Consider the following 12440-nt stretch of genomic DNA (forward strand, 5'->3'; position numbering starts at 1 on the left):
GTTGGACTTTTTCTTCTCAGTTTTTAGAAGCATTTTATACCAGCATGTCTCAGAGTGTAACTGGGGAACCAAGGGTTCCTCAAGACTATTTTAAGGAATGTGTAAAGCTAAAAATAATTTCATAATACTAAGGTATTATTTGCCTTTTCACTGTCATTATCACATGAGTTTGCAGTGATTTCCCATAGGTACATGACATGTGATATTGCAATAGAAAAAAATGCAGAAACAGCTATCTTTTATTAAGCTAGGCACTTTTTTAAATTGCAAAAATATAAAGCAATGACAATATTCCCACTAATTATTTTTTGTTTCGGATTTTATGTTCAGTCTTATATGACATCAGACTTCCTAGCAGTAACATTTGATACAAGAGGATAATGAAGAAATATTTTTAACTGCTGAGGGAAAGAATTTCAAATTAGTGTTGTACATCCTGTTAAATTATCGGATGAGTGAGGGAAGATGTTTTGAGACTCTCAAGGCCTTAGGAAGTTTAGCATTCAAAGATCCTTCTGAAAGCCACTTGGATGGGGGAGGTGAGGAGAGCCATGCCATCAGTGTCCTCGCTAATTGAAGTGAGCAGAAGAATACATAGGGAGTAGGTGAGTGGAGGTGGTCTAGGAGCATGGTCTCTCTCAATAGGCAATAGACTCTACTAAGTGTTTTTAGCATGATTGTTGGTAGCTACAACATGCTGTTAACCCACACTTATGTTAAATATATCTTTTTCTTTCTACTATACTCACAAATGATCGATCGCTTACTTTCTACTTAAGCAGATTTTTTCCCCCGAGGGGAGGAATACTAAGTGCAGGATTTTATTTTTGAACTTTGCATATTTAGAACTTTTTGATATCCGAGGAAACCCAGTTTAGCCACCATTGGGACTCAAATATATCCAGAAGACTAGTGTTCCTCTGTCTGTGAGGTCATGTGCATATGGGTGTGAGTGGAGAGCTTGACTGCTTTTGTGTCCTGGTGACATGGAATAGCTCATACTCTGATTCCGTAATCCTAACTCCAGAGCTGCCTCCTTAAATTATAAAAAGAACTGTGCAGAGAGATCACTCTATGAAAATATTAGATTGCTTCTGAAAACCTACTTTTTCAGGACTTGATTCCTGTGAGGTTAGCTTTATTTTTATGGAAAATAGCAGTTACATATTAAAGATTTTCAGCAGTCCCAAGCTGAGGATGTGTACTGTAGCAGCATTGTGGGAAATACAAATAAAAACAGTCATCAGTTACTGTAGTAATCAAACATTATTGTGCAAAAGCTTGGGAACAACCCTGGGAGCATAAGTGTATGGGCTTCAGAATGCATACCACAGCTAGGCCCTTACTTCTCTTCATTTCTTTCCCCATGGCTTAGAAGAGAACAAATTCATCTGCACAATAGCCTGTCATCTTCATTACCTAGGAGATAAACCAATTCTCTAAGGATTTCTTCCCCTCCAGCCACCATTCCTCCCCTGCATTTTAATTTGCATTTTTATTACTCATTTTGTTGTTATTTATAAAGTGGCAGAGATTAGGTTTCAGAGTACAGTTAGATTTGGTGCTGAAGTTCATAACTGCTTTTTGAAAATGAAATTTCTTAAATAAGCCCAAATGGAGGGGGTTGTTCCTAAGAAGATGCTGACTTGGTCTAAGGATGGAACATTCTTCCCACACAACCTCTAACTGTGGTTCTCACTGTCCAGTCCTTGGGTACTAGTATTCCAGGAAGCCAGAAGCATCATTTTGGAGGTATCATTACTAAATCATGTGAAGAAGTATTTCTAGAGCTATAGGTTTTTATTAAAGTGGAAGAGGGAGTTTTGAAATCTGGCTAGCTGGCTGGCTGCTTTAGAGAAGTACCTTGGCCACGTCAACCAGCAATATCTCATCCTTAGGTTGGTGCAACTCAACATTGCCCAAGCTAAGACATATATTTGGCATATCAAATACTAAATCTTGATGTCTTGATTTACAGTAGGAGATTCTCATTTACTTTTTGTTTTTTAAGGAGGGTCGCAGCTCACAGTGGCCCATGCAGAAATCGAATCGGCAACCTTGGTGTTATTAGCACCACGCTATAACCAACTGAGCTATCCAGCCACCCCTGGGAGATTCTCTTTTATAGATTCTAGAACAATTAAGTCCATTGTCCTGTGTACTGTTTTCTGAAATGCAGCTCTACTTAGTGAAGGAGTCAGTAGTTGCAGCCTAGTGAACTGGATTCCGGGTAAATGGGATTGGATTGCTGTTGCAGGGTATGGGCAAGAACAGAAGGGTCCTCTTTCACTGACAGGGATTCTTACCTGTACTTGCATTTTGGTTCTCCTTCATTTAACCTGCACTTCTGCATAGATTCCACAATTATTTTGCAACCCCAGAGAATGGTTTTCAGCTTTTAATCAGCTACACGACACTCATGTCCTTCTCAGTTTGTATTCTTAAGGTTAGAAAGTCCATAGGTAAGTGCTCAGACAAGGAGACCTGGTTGACCTAATTCTAACATATGCTACCTAGAAGCTTTGGGTCCATTATCATAACCTTTCTGAATTATAATTTCCACACCTATAAATGGGTATCATATTGGTATACATGGTATCTCATGGGGCTCATGGGATCAAAAGTAATCAGCTCCTGTGAAGTGTTAAGTATGTTTGGTATGCAGCTTTCATGGTGGACCCAATGACCCTCACTTTCTGGTATTCACATTCTTGTGTAGCCCCTGTCACAGTCACTAGGGCTGATAAGTGTAAACTCTATGGTGTGGACAGGAGGGGGTGTCACTTCTGAGGCTATAACCTTAAAGACATAGTGTTTTCCATCTTGCTTTCTTGGATTACTTGCTCAGGAGAAAGGTAGCAGACACTCACAAAACCCTGATGTAGAAGTCCATGTGTGGGAATCAACAGTTCCTGACAAAACCATGTCAGTGAGCCATTTTAGAAATGGAGCCTCCAGCCCCGGTCAAGCCTTCAGATGACTGCAACCTCATAAGAGACCCTGAGCAGAACCACCAGATTGAGCCACTCCTGAATTCCTGATCCATAGAAACTATGAGACAATAACTGTTTGTTGTTTTAAACTGTAAAGATTTGGAGTAATTTGTTACGTAGCAATAGATAACCAGTACAGGATAAAGGTACTCAATAAATCAGAGAAATTATTATTATTGCAGCCTGGTCAATTAGATTAGATTTTAGTTTCTTTCTGGTCTTCTTTTGATGTGTGCCAAGATAATCAGAGATACCTGGTAAACCATTTTAGTGTGGGTCATTTCTCTAAGTGGCTAATTTGTCTTTCAGTATGCACTAGTGATTTTTATTAGCTTCACTTATCTTGTGGTACCTTAATATAGTTATTTGAATACTAGCTACACTAATTATACTAAACAAATTAGATTGGCAAACAGTTTTAGGATAGAACATGTTTTAGGGTGACTATAAAAGAAAGCATAGGAGAATATTTAATGCAAAGACCTTTGTCTTGAGTTACAGATTCTGAGTTCTGGTTCCCCAAATGGGGCACGATGCTGAGACTGATATATAAGAAACTGAAATACATTTAGATAATTAAGAGCCCTATAGGTTCAGATTCCAATTAATAAATTTTTATGATAATTTGGAAAATTGGATTATATCTGAAAATATAACTAGGCTGCAATATTAGTGAATAGAGAAGAATTTTACCCATAAATAAATAAAATACCACCTATCATGGGAGACTAGACTATAGAGTAAATTAGCCCTTGGAGTGTCTTTAGCTATAAGCTTATGTTCTCCCAGTCTGACCCACTGGGACATTTATACAAAAGGTGCGGCAATGGTGGTATAGTGCACAGTCACGGTACCCCAGGGTGATCAGGAAAATTAGGTTAAATTCTAATCCAAAGTTTTCCCAACTGTATGGCTTTGAGGAAGCTAACCTCTGTGAGTATGAGCTTTCTTATATGAAAATAGAATAGTAATTACCTCACAAAGTCCTTAAGTTTATACAATGTGATTTTTGTGACTGTGTATGTATTCAGTGGCCTGGCATGGAAACATGGTAAAAACTGAATCTGAAATTGAATGAATAGAGAAATTTGACATTGCTGAGGGAATGACCTTATGCACATGCTTGCCTACTGGGTAAAAGATTTTTTGGTTGGATTCCTTATCATGGAATGTGCAGCTCATGTGAAGAAAGTTTCCCAGGTTTCCTTCTGTCCTCATTCGTTCCATGAAGTTTGGTTTTACCTCCATTTATAGCACCAGCTGTCCTGCATTGCAATAATATCTTTATGAGCCTCTGTTCTCCACTCATTCTGAGGATTCCTTTGGGAAGAGACTGTGTCTTATTTATTGTTATTTTTTATATTCTCAAGACTTGGCACATAGTAGGTTCTTAATTATTTGATAATGAAATAAATGTCACAGATTTTAGAAATAAACTCTTATTCTTAGAACCCCTGACACTGCTATGAATTTTCTCCAATCTAGAGGGTATGCAGCAATTGTTAATATAAAAAAGAAAAAAATGAAATGGATGATAGGCAAAAAATGTAAATGTTTCCATAGAAACATATCACTGTACTTAGTGACCTTGAACTGAGTCTAATTATGTGGGATTTAATCAACGCAGATGAATAAGCCCTTTATAAAAAGCATCAAAAGCCTTGTGCTTGTATGAACTGCTGTAAGGATTTTTTAATAGATGTGCAGATTGCCCAGGGAAGGGGACTTCCGCCAGTAATTAACCTAAGCTCTGGGTTTTGTTGGCACAAACACTTTGTGGCGGTTAATGTATGAACTTTATTAGGCTGAGTGGAGATATACAGGGAACAGAAGAGAAGGCCCTGGCTCCAGTGATGTACATTAATAACAGACATGGAAAGTCATGTAGAGGGAAACCAGTCCCGCTATAACCTACATAACTTGGCAATGAACTGTGGGCTATCTTAACTGCTGAAATAGAACGTTACAAATGCCAGATAATCATTTAATTCATTTAAAAAAGGAAATTACGTCAACAATATAATCTTTTCCCTTGAACATATAACTAAAAAGGGCCAAGGCTAAATATTAATTAACGTGTACATTATATGCTCAGTGAATGTTAAAGTGGCATTCCTTTCACCATTGTTTACTGAGAAAGTGGGCCTGGTAACAGGGCTGCCAGCAAAAGTGAAGGGAATTGGGAAAGAATTCTACTGTTTTAGTTCTTTCTCCCAAAGGTATTATTTGTAAAAGAACAACAGTTCTTCAAAATGCTCTCCAAAACTATTTTCCAGGTTTGAAGAAGTTTGGAGAATATTTGATACTAAAACTGTCCTTTTCAGAGAGACAATTGATCTTTCTGTAATGCCATATGGTTTGTTTTTTTTTGTAAAATAATCATTATAAAAGCAATACAGGCTCATTCTAGGAAGAAATGAACAAAAACAAACAAATTCAGAAAGGAGAACCTTCTAAAGATATCTTCCGAAAACTTCAATTTCTTCCTAACTGATGAATTCCACTCAGGAATAGAAAACAGCTAGAAAGAGCCACACCAAGTTCTTTATATTCCAGATATAAACACAAATACAGTTTGGCTAATAGCTCAAGCTATGGAGTCAGTCAACCTGTAGCAAATCCTGGCTCCTCCCCTTACTATAAGACTATAGGTAAGTTCAAAGATACTTAACATCTCTGTAACTCAGTGTCCTTGTTAGTAAAATTAGGGAAATAACAACACCAAATTTATAGAATGTTGTGAGGCTTAAATAAAATAATACAGGTAAAGATTTTTTAAAAAGTTTAACGTATAGTGGACCTATTTCTGTGATAGTACGTATAGATATATTGTTTTTAACAGTTGTATAGAAGTTAATTTTATGACAAACTTTAGTAGTTTGGTGATTTTTAAAATACAGTTTAGAGTGGAATAGGTCTTTTAAAGCATGGCATGAAACTCAGAAATCATCAAAGAAATGATGGCTAAATTTGACTACATACAAATTAACATTCGTGAACAAGAGCAAACCTCATGAACAATGTGAGAAGACAAACAGCAAAAAAAGAAGAAAATTGTAATTCATAGTGAAAGACCTAACTTCTTTAAAGTATAAATGACTTTCCAAGTAATTAAAAGATTAACCCAATAAAAAATTAACAGACTAAGTACTTCTGAAATATACAAACACACACGTTGCCAATTTGCAAATGAGAACCATAAGGCACCATCCCTTTCCTACAATATTAGCAAATATTAGAAGGATATTAATGCATAGGATTACTGAGTATTTATAAGAAAATGGGAATATTAATGCACTCTTTGTAGATGTAAGTTGGTATAATTTTTGTGGAAGTACAGAATGTGAATTTGAATTAAAATTTAAAAAATGAGTATGCCATTTGAACCAAGAATTCCACTTCTGAGACTCTACACATTTACTGATATACTTATGTACATGCAGGAAGATTTATGTATAAGCTGGTTGCAGTGCTTTCTTGTGCTCCCAAAGGACCACATACAGCCTATGTAAGGCTCACAAAGGTTGTGTGGTAACAAAATCTTAAAGTTTTTTTTTTTTTTAAACTAGCGTTTACTAAACTTTGGTCACTGAATCCTGATTTAAGAGTAATACCCATTACAATCCATTAGGAGGTAGAATTCTGTAAAACACACTTTAGAAAATGCTGCTCTTGCAATAACAATTCTTCAACCATTACCTCAAGCTGTAATTTTGAGAATTACACTCAGGAACGCACTCAAAGATGGGAGGACTCAGCCTTGAGCTGGAGGAAGTTCTATTCATGGAAGAAAGGAAAAGGAATTTTTTTTAACCCCGCCCATCCCCCCACTCCCCACCCCTCTACTCCCCATCCACCACCTCCCCACCCCCATGGAAAGTGGGTCTCTTGAAAATTTATTTTAAAGAGTACAGGAGTGTTTCTGCTCCCTCATAGGATGTAGAAATTTGAAAGACCATGTCCCTCCCACTGTTAGACAGAGGAAAATCCACAAGGTCCTAATTTTTCTTGAGCTCATCAGGGAACTTGTCCCAAGGTAGTCAGGTGGACTGACATCCAGAGTGACAAGGAGCTGGACATACTCTTTCACTTCTGGCAGCACATAAAACTGGGTAAGAGGAACATAGCTAAAACTATCTTAAAGTGGACTTACGTGGCAGTTTAGAATCCCTGGGTGCCCCAGGCACTGGAACATGGGCTGTCACTCACCAGCTCTTTTCTACCAGTTCCCCAGAAAGATGGGGTGGCAGGAGAGGGCCCTCCGAGCTGCAGGGACATGAATTCCTGTGCACTCCCAGACCCTGGTCTCCTAGGAAACAGAAGCCTGCAGCTGCTGGTAGAGGGGAGGAAGCCAGCCTGCTCCTAGGACCCAGGAGGCTATAATCCACTGCTTCTAGGAGAGTAGTGGAAGCCAAAGTTGACTGCATCTGGGGGACCGACAGGAAACTCTCTTCTTCCATTGGGGAGGAAGGACTGAGAAAGACCCACTCACAAGGCCTGGTGACCTTGGTTTGCTGGAACTGGACTAGGGGGACCACTCAGCCCCAACCAGTAGTCCAGCATTTCATGTCAACTGCATCAGTAAGCTACTGCTGGGCAGGGGCAGAAAGTCGAGAGAATGCTGCCTGTGGTGTCAATGGGCAGCCAGGCAGGGACCTTTGAGGCCTGAAGGTGGGGCAGTAGTGCTGAGAAAAGCCTGGAGCACCTGAGACCCACACCAAGTGCCAGGTAACTGCCGCCCGCCACCAGAGGAATTAAGATCTGTAGAGCACTGATGGTCACCTATTAACAAGAAACCTAAACTCTGTTCAACTCCTCACAGACGGACTCAGTCTGTACCCTCTCTACCCCCAGACAAGACACAGCTGAGAAGAAAAAAAAAATTGTGAATTTTGAAGATTGGCCGATAAGAATGATCCAAACTGAAACCCAGAGAGAAAGAAGAGTGAAGAAAACAGGGCAAGGGCGCTGCCTGAATGTTGGCTTTGGGTCTAAGAATTTAAGATGACTTTAGTAAATTATGTTTTTGATAAATCATTCTACCTTGGCACTGTTCGTTGATTCTTTTTCTGTTTTCACATTGAAGGATGACATCAGGTGAATGTGCAGTGCGTGTGTTTCTAACACATCATGAGAGGAATTGTAGCTTCCCAATATGACAAAGACACTGGAAGTTCCTCAAAAACAAAACAGAACCCAACATAATGAATTGCACAATGTTTGGTAACTTTTACGTCTAATCTCTGCTGTGACTGAAGCCTGCAGGGAGGAAAGGATGGCTTTTCATCAAGTATGACTTTATTTATATCATTTCCCTTTGGAATTTTATTGTTCAAACAAATCTACCCTACACAGAGAATATGGCTACAGTCTTCTGTATAGTCATTTTTCTTTACTAGATTGTCTGTTTCAGCACCTACAACCATTTTTGCCTTTGTTTTCCCTAAATCTTTGGCAGGAAGCAAGAAATCACTTACACGTAGTATTATGAGTGAGGAAGCTAAGGTTGAAGGAGGTTGTGAATATTTTATATTAAAGAGAGACAGGAAAAAAATCCCCTAATTTGTTGTCTTTGACTAAACTATGAGGCTGCTTAATTTTTTATCTTAACAACTTACCATTTTTCTCTGGGTCAATGACTACTTGCAGAAAACAGTAAGTCTACATTTGCCCAAGGAAAAGATCTGATCTGAATACCAGAATACCATTGGTACATGCAGAGATATCGGTCTCCTGTTTACAGTTGATATTTCCACAATAAGATGAAACAGATGCCAGTTCAAAATTGCAGCTCTCACGCAAAGCCCCATGGCATTATAAAAAAGCATCCACTCCTGGCACTTTCCAGCTGTCAGCGTTGACACTCACCTTTCTTCTTGCACTTTATTGTAGATATTTTGACCAGCATTTATCATGTGGAAACAGAAGGGGAATTCACCTGTTTCCTGTCACAAAACACCACACTGATTGAGAAGACAGACGGAAATCAGAGTAGAAACTTGGTTTCTGGAGAATGATTATGACTGGAGAGGGTCCAAACGTGTCATTTCAACAGGCAGTGGGGTGTAGTGTTTAGGTCTAGAGATCTATACAGGCTTGGGTTTGACTCCTGGGTCACTTGTTTACTAGAAATAAGGCCTTGAGCAAGTTATTTGGTTGCATTTTGCCTTAGTTTCCCATATTTGAAACTGGGGAAAGATATACGTCTTATTGAGCTGTGGTATGGATCACATGAGGTGTGTGTGTGTGTGTGTGTGTGTGTGTGTGTGTGTGTGTGTATCTTTTGGCACAATCCTTGGGTCAAGTATTTATTTGGAATTGAAGTTAGGAACTGAGTTGGTGCTGTGACCTAAAGATTAGTCATGTCCATCACATTATGAAAGGTATCTTGCAGTGGGGTGGAATAGACCGAACTGTATTGGGGAGGATGAAAGCCAAATGGCTGGGGAGCCTGGTGGCAGGAAGTAAGTGATTATGCTGTTGTCCACCAGCCACAGAGAAGTCCAGCAGAAGGCAGGGTCCAGACAAAGGATCGTGTTCAGGAACATTGGGGTGATGCTTGGAAACCACGGTGAGAATAAGGCCATATATACCAGTCATGGTGGGAGAGTGCCAAGGAAGCTAGGCTAGCAGGGACTATATGTTAGGCCCCTCACAGGGGGCCTTTTGTCGCTGGAATATAAGAACAAGGATTAATCATTTTATACCACTTGAGACTGTGATAACACCTAGGCTGAACTAGTATTCTTTAAATTCCTCATAGGTGAGGAGTATGGGGCCTGGGGCAGGGTGAGACTGCCTGAGGATGTAAGTGGCTCCCACAGCATAGGAGGGATAAGGCAAAGCTGTGCAGAGAACCAAGCAGGCCTTGCCCACCCAATCTCTGAACAATATTGTGGTTTTCTTCCAGAAGCTAGTAGCTTTCATGCTTCCTGTTTTACTTGCATTGCTGAAATTATATTCTCCGTTAGATATGGATACCTATCAGTAATGGCCAATAGGTGGGTTATAATTGGGTGGGTTCAGCATAATTTTCCAACAAAACTCTCTATTTAAATGCTGTCTCTTTTCAGTTCTGTTATTCTGTCCCCTAGAATTTTCCCTTTGTAAGAAGAGCTTTCCCCAGTTCTGCATGTGGGGATGAACTTGCAGCTCATACACAAACTTTATGTCAGAGAAACAAGGTTTTGCCTGTTTTTTCTCAGGTGCTGTTTGTTTAGGAAACTGGCTGTGAGGTTCATCACCAAAGAGCTGCTTCCTGTTGGCATGGGAGACGTGCCCGCTGCTCTCACTTCTCTGCAGACTCATATGGACAGTTAAGACAGACTGCTTGCCAGAATTTAGGCCCTTTTTTCTGACTCCATATATAGTGATCTAATCTCTGCATCACAGATTTTAAATATGGCTGTTTTCTAGTTATATATGGTTAAAATTCAAAACACATACAAATATGTTAGTCAAGACATGAAGTTTCTTCTTTGAAAGATAAAAAGCAAATAAATCTGTATGTATCTTATGGTTGCAATAATAGCTATACTAATGTTTATGTCAAATCTCAAAGGAGAGAAAAATAGCTTAGCTAATGGTGTGTAACAAAGAATCTCTCAGTGTGAAATGCAATAGGACCGTTAGTTCATAATGTAGGGTACCTGGGGAAAAATGCATTTGGGGTTATCTGGGATGAGCTGATCTGCTATCTTTTTAATAGCTGGAGAATAGCAGTTGCTTTGAAATTAACATACTTTAAAACTAGTGCTATAAAGTTTTACTTTGTGGATGCAGAGTTTCAGTAATGAAAAAACATTTTGGTGTATTTATAACCTTCAACTGAAACAGATCAATTGTGTGTGTATGTTATGTATATGTGTGTGTATGTGTGTGTGTGTGTGTATACACTGTATGACAGTATATTATGTGTATGAATTTGAGAAGGGATTACTTTTTACCTGATTGGATAATTAAATTGAGTTGAATGATGAAACTTTACTTCCAGACTCCACATATTTCAAAGTCACTATTTTAAATTTGAAAATATAATGTTAGAGATATTGTAAAACTTGGTTAATAGATTCATTTGATCTTGAATAATGGCATATAAGTATTTATTTTCTTTGAATCACATGTTTAAATCAGCCATGAAACATTTTAAAGAGAAAAATATTGCTCTCACTTCCTTGCTAGGGATGATCTTGGTGATATAAGACTGGGCTCACAAAAAAGTAACTCCAACACTCTCGTTAATAGATTCAGGAAAGGATGTGTGTGGCATCTACTTTTTTGTGTTATATTTACCAATCAGCACATAGATGAGAGGTATAGCTGGTCCACACTTGAAGTGATACTTCGTATGCATATTCCTTAAATTTATTTATAATAACTGAATTTAGTTTATGAGTGGAATCCAAAGTTTTGCAACTAGATGAACTTTGACCAGACAATACAATGTTTTTTTTTGTTTGTTTGTTTTTTTAATCTCCCCAGAGTTCCCTTGGCTATGTTCAGGTCCTATAGACTGGTTGAATATTTAATGTAAAAGGATTTTGAGGTTAGAAAGCCAGCTGAGGGGCACTGATTAGCTTAGTCATGCTCTCAATGCCTGGTAGCTGGGACTGTGTCTGCCTAGGAAAGAGTTCTAGCACTATACGTGTAACTTTTAATCAAGTTGGTGAAAAGCTTGGTATTTTGGAGGATAAGCTTTGGGATAGGCCTGTAATATTTTCTGTATTTTAACAGTTTAAAATAATTTTAAGATATATCTTGTAGTTCATCAGTCTGGATCACTTTTTCCAGTTACTGCATGCTCTTTCAAAATCTTTTTAAAAGAAAATATTGATTCCCTTCATAAACTACATTCCAGGGACAGTGTATTGATCTACTTTGGTATAATTATTCTGCCTATGATGATCTACACCAATTCTAATTTTGCTTAATATTTGGTGTTCCTCCATGACAGGATATATAGGGCCTCCGAGACTCAGATATAAAGTTATTGATTAAAAATTATTTAATATGGTCTTGAAAGTCATTAATCTATGACAAAGCCATTCCTTTAGAAGAGCACATCCTAGAAGGTCCAGGGTTTTGCAAAACTGGATTGTGCTGCTCCTCTTTTCATGGACTAGAGTCAGAAAGGAAACACAGTGGGGAATAGGGTCTGAAGCTGAACGCCTACTAGACTTCGGAAACAGAAAAAGAATGTGACAGTAATGAGTAATGTAAAGCCTTGTGGGAAGTAAGAATAAAACATGGTACATTCATGGCAGAGGAACAGAGCCAGATATCACGTGAAGTAGTATGGTGGTAGGGGGTGAAGTATGATCCCCAAGAATGATTGAAGTCTGGAAAATCTTCAATTGCTTCCTGAACCTGAAGCTGCTAGAGAGCTTTCCCTAAGCATAGCTGGATTGAACAATAACAACTGCATATCCAAGAAACAGACTGAGCCTT

Source organism: Rhinolophus sinicus, linkage group LG07 (genome assembly GCF_036562045.2).
Source record: "Rhinolophus sinicus isolate RSC01 linkage group LG07, ASM3656204v1, whole genome shotgun sequence".
Taxonomy (NCBI): Eukaryota; Metazoa; Chordata; class Mammalia; order Chiroptera; family Rhinolophidae; genus Rhinolophus; species Rhinolophus sinicus.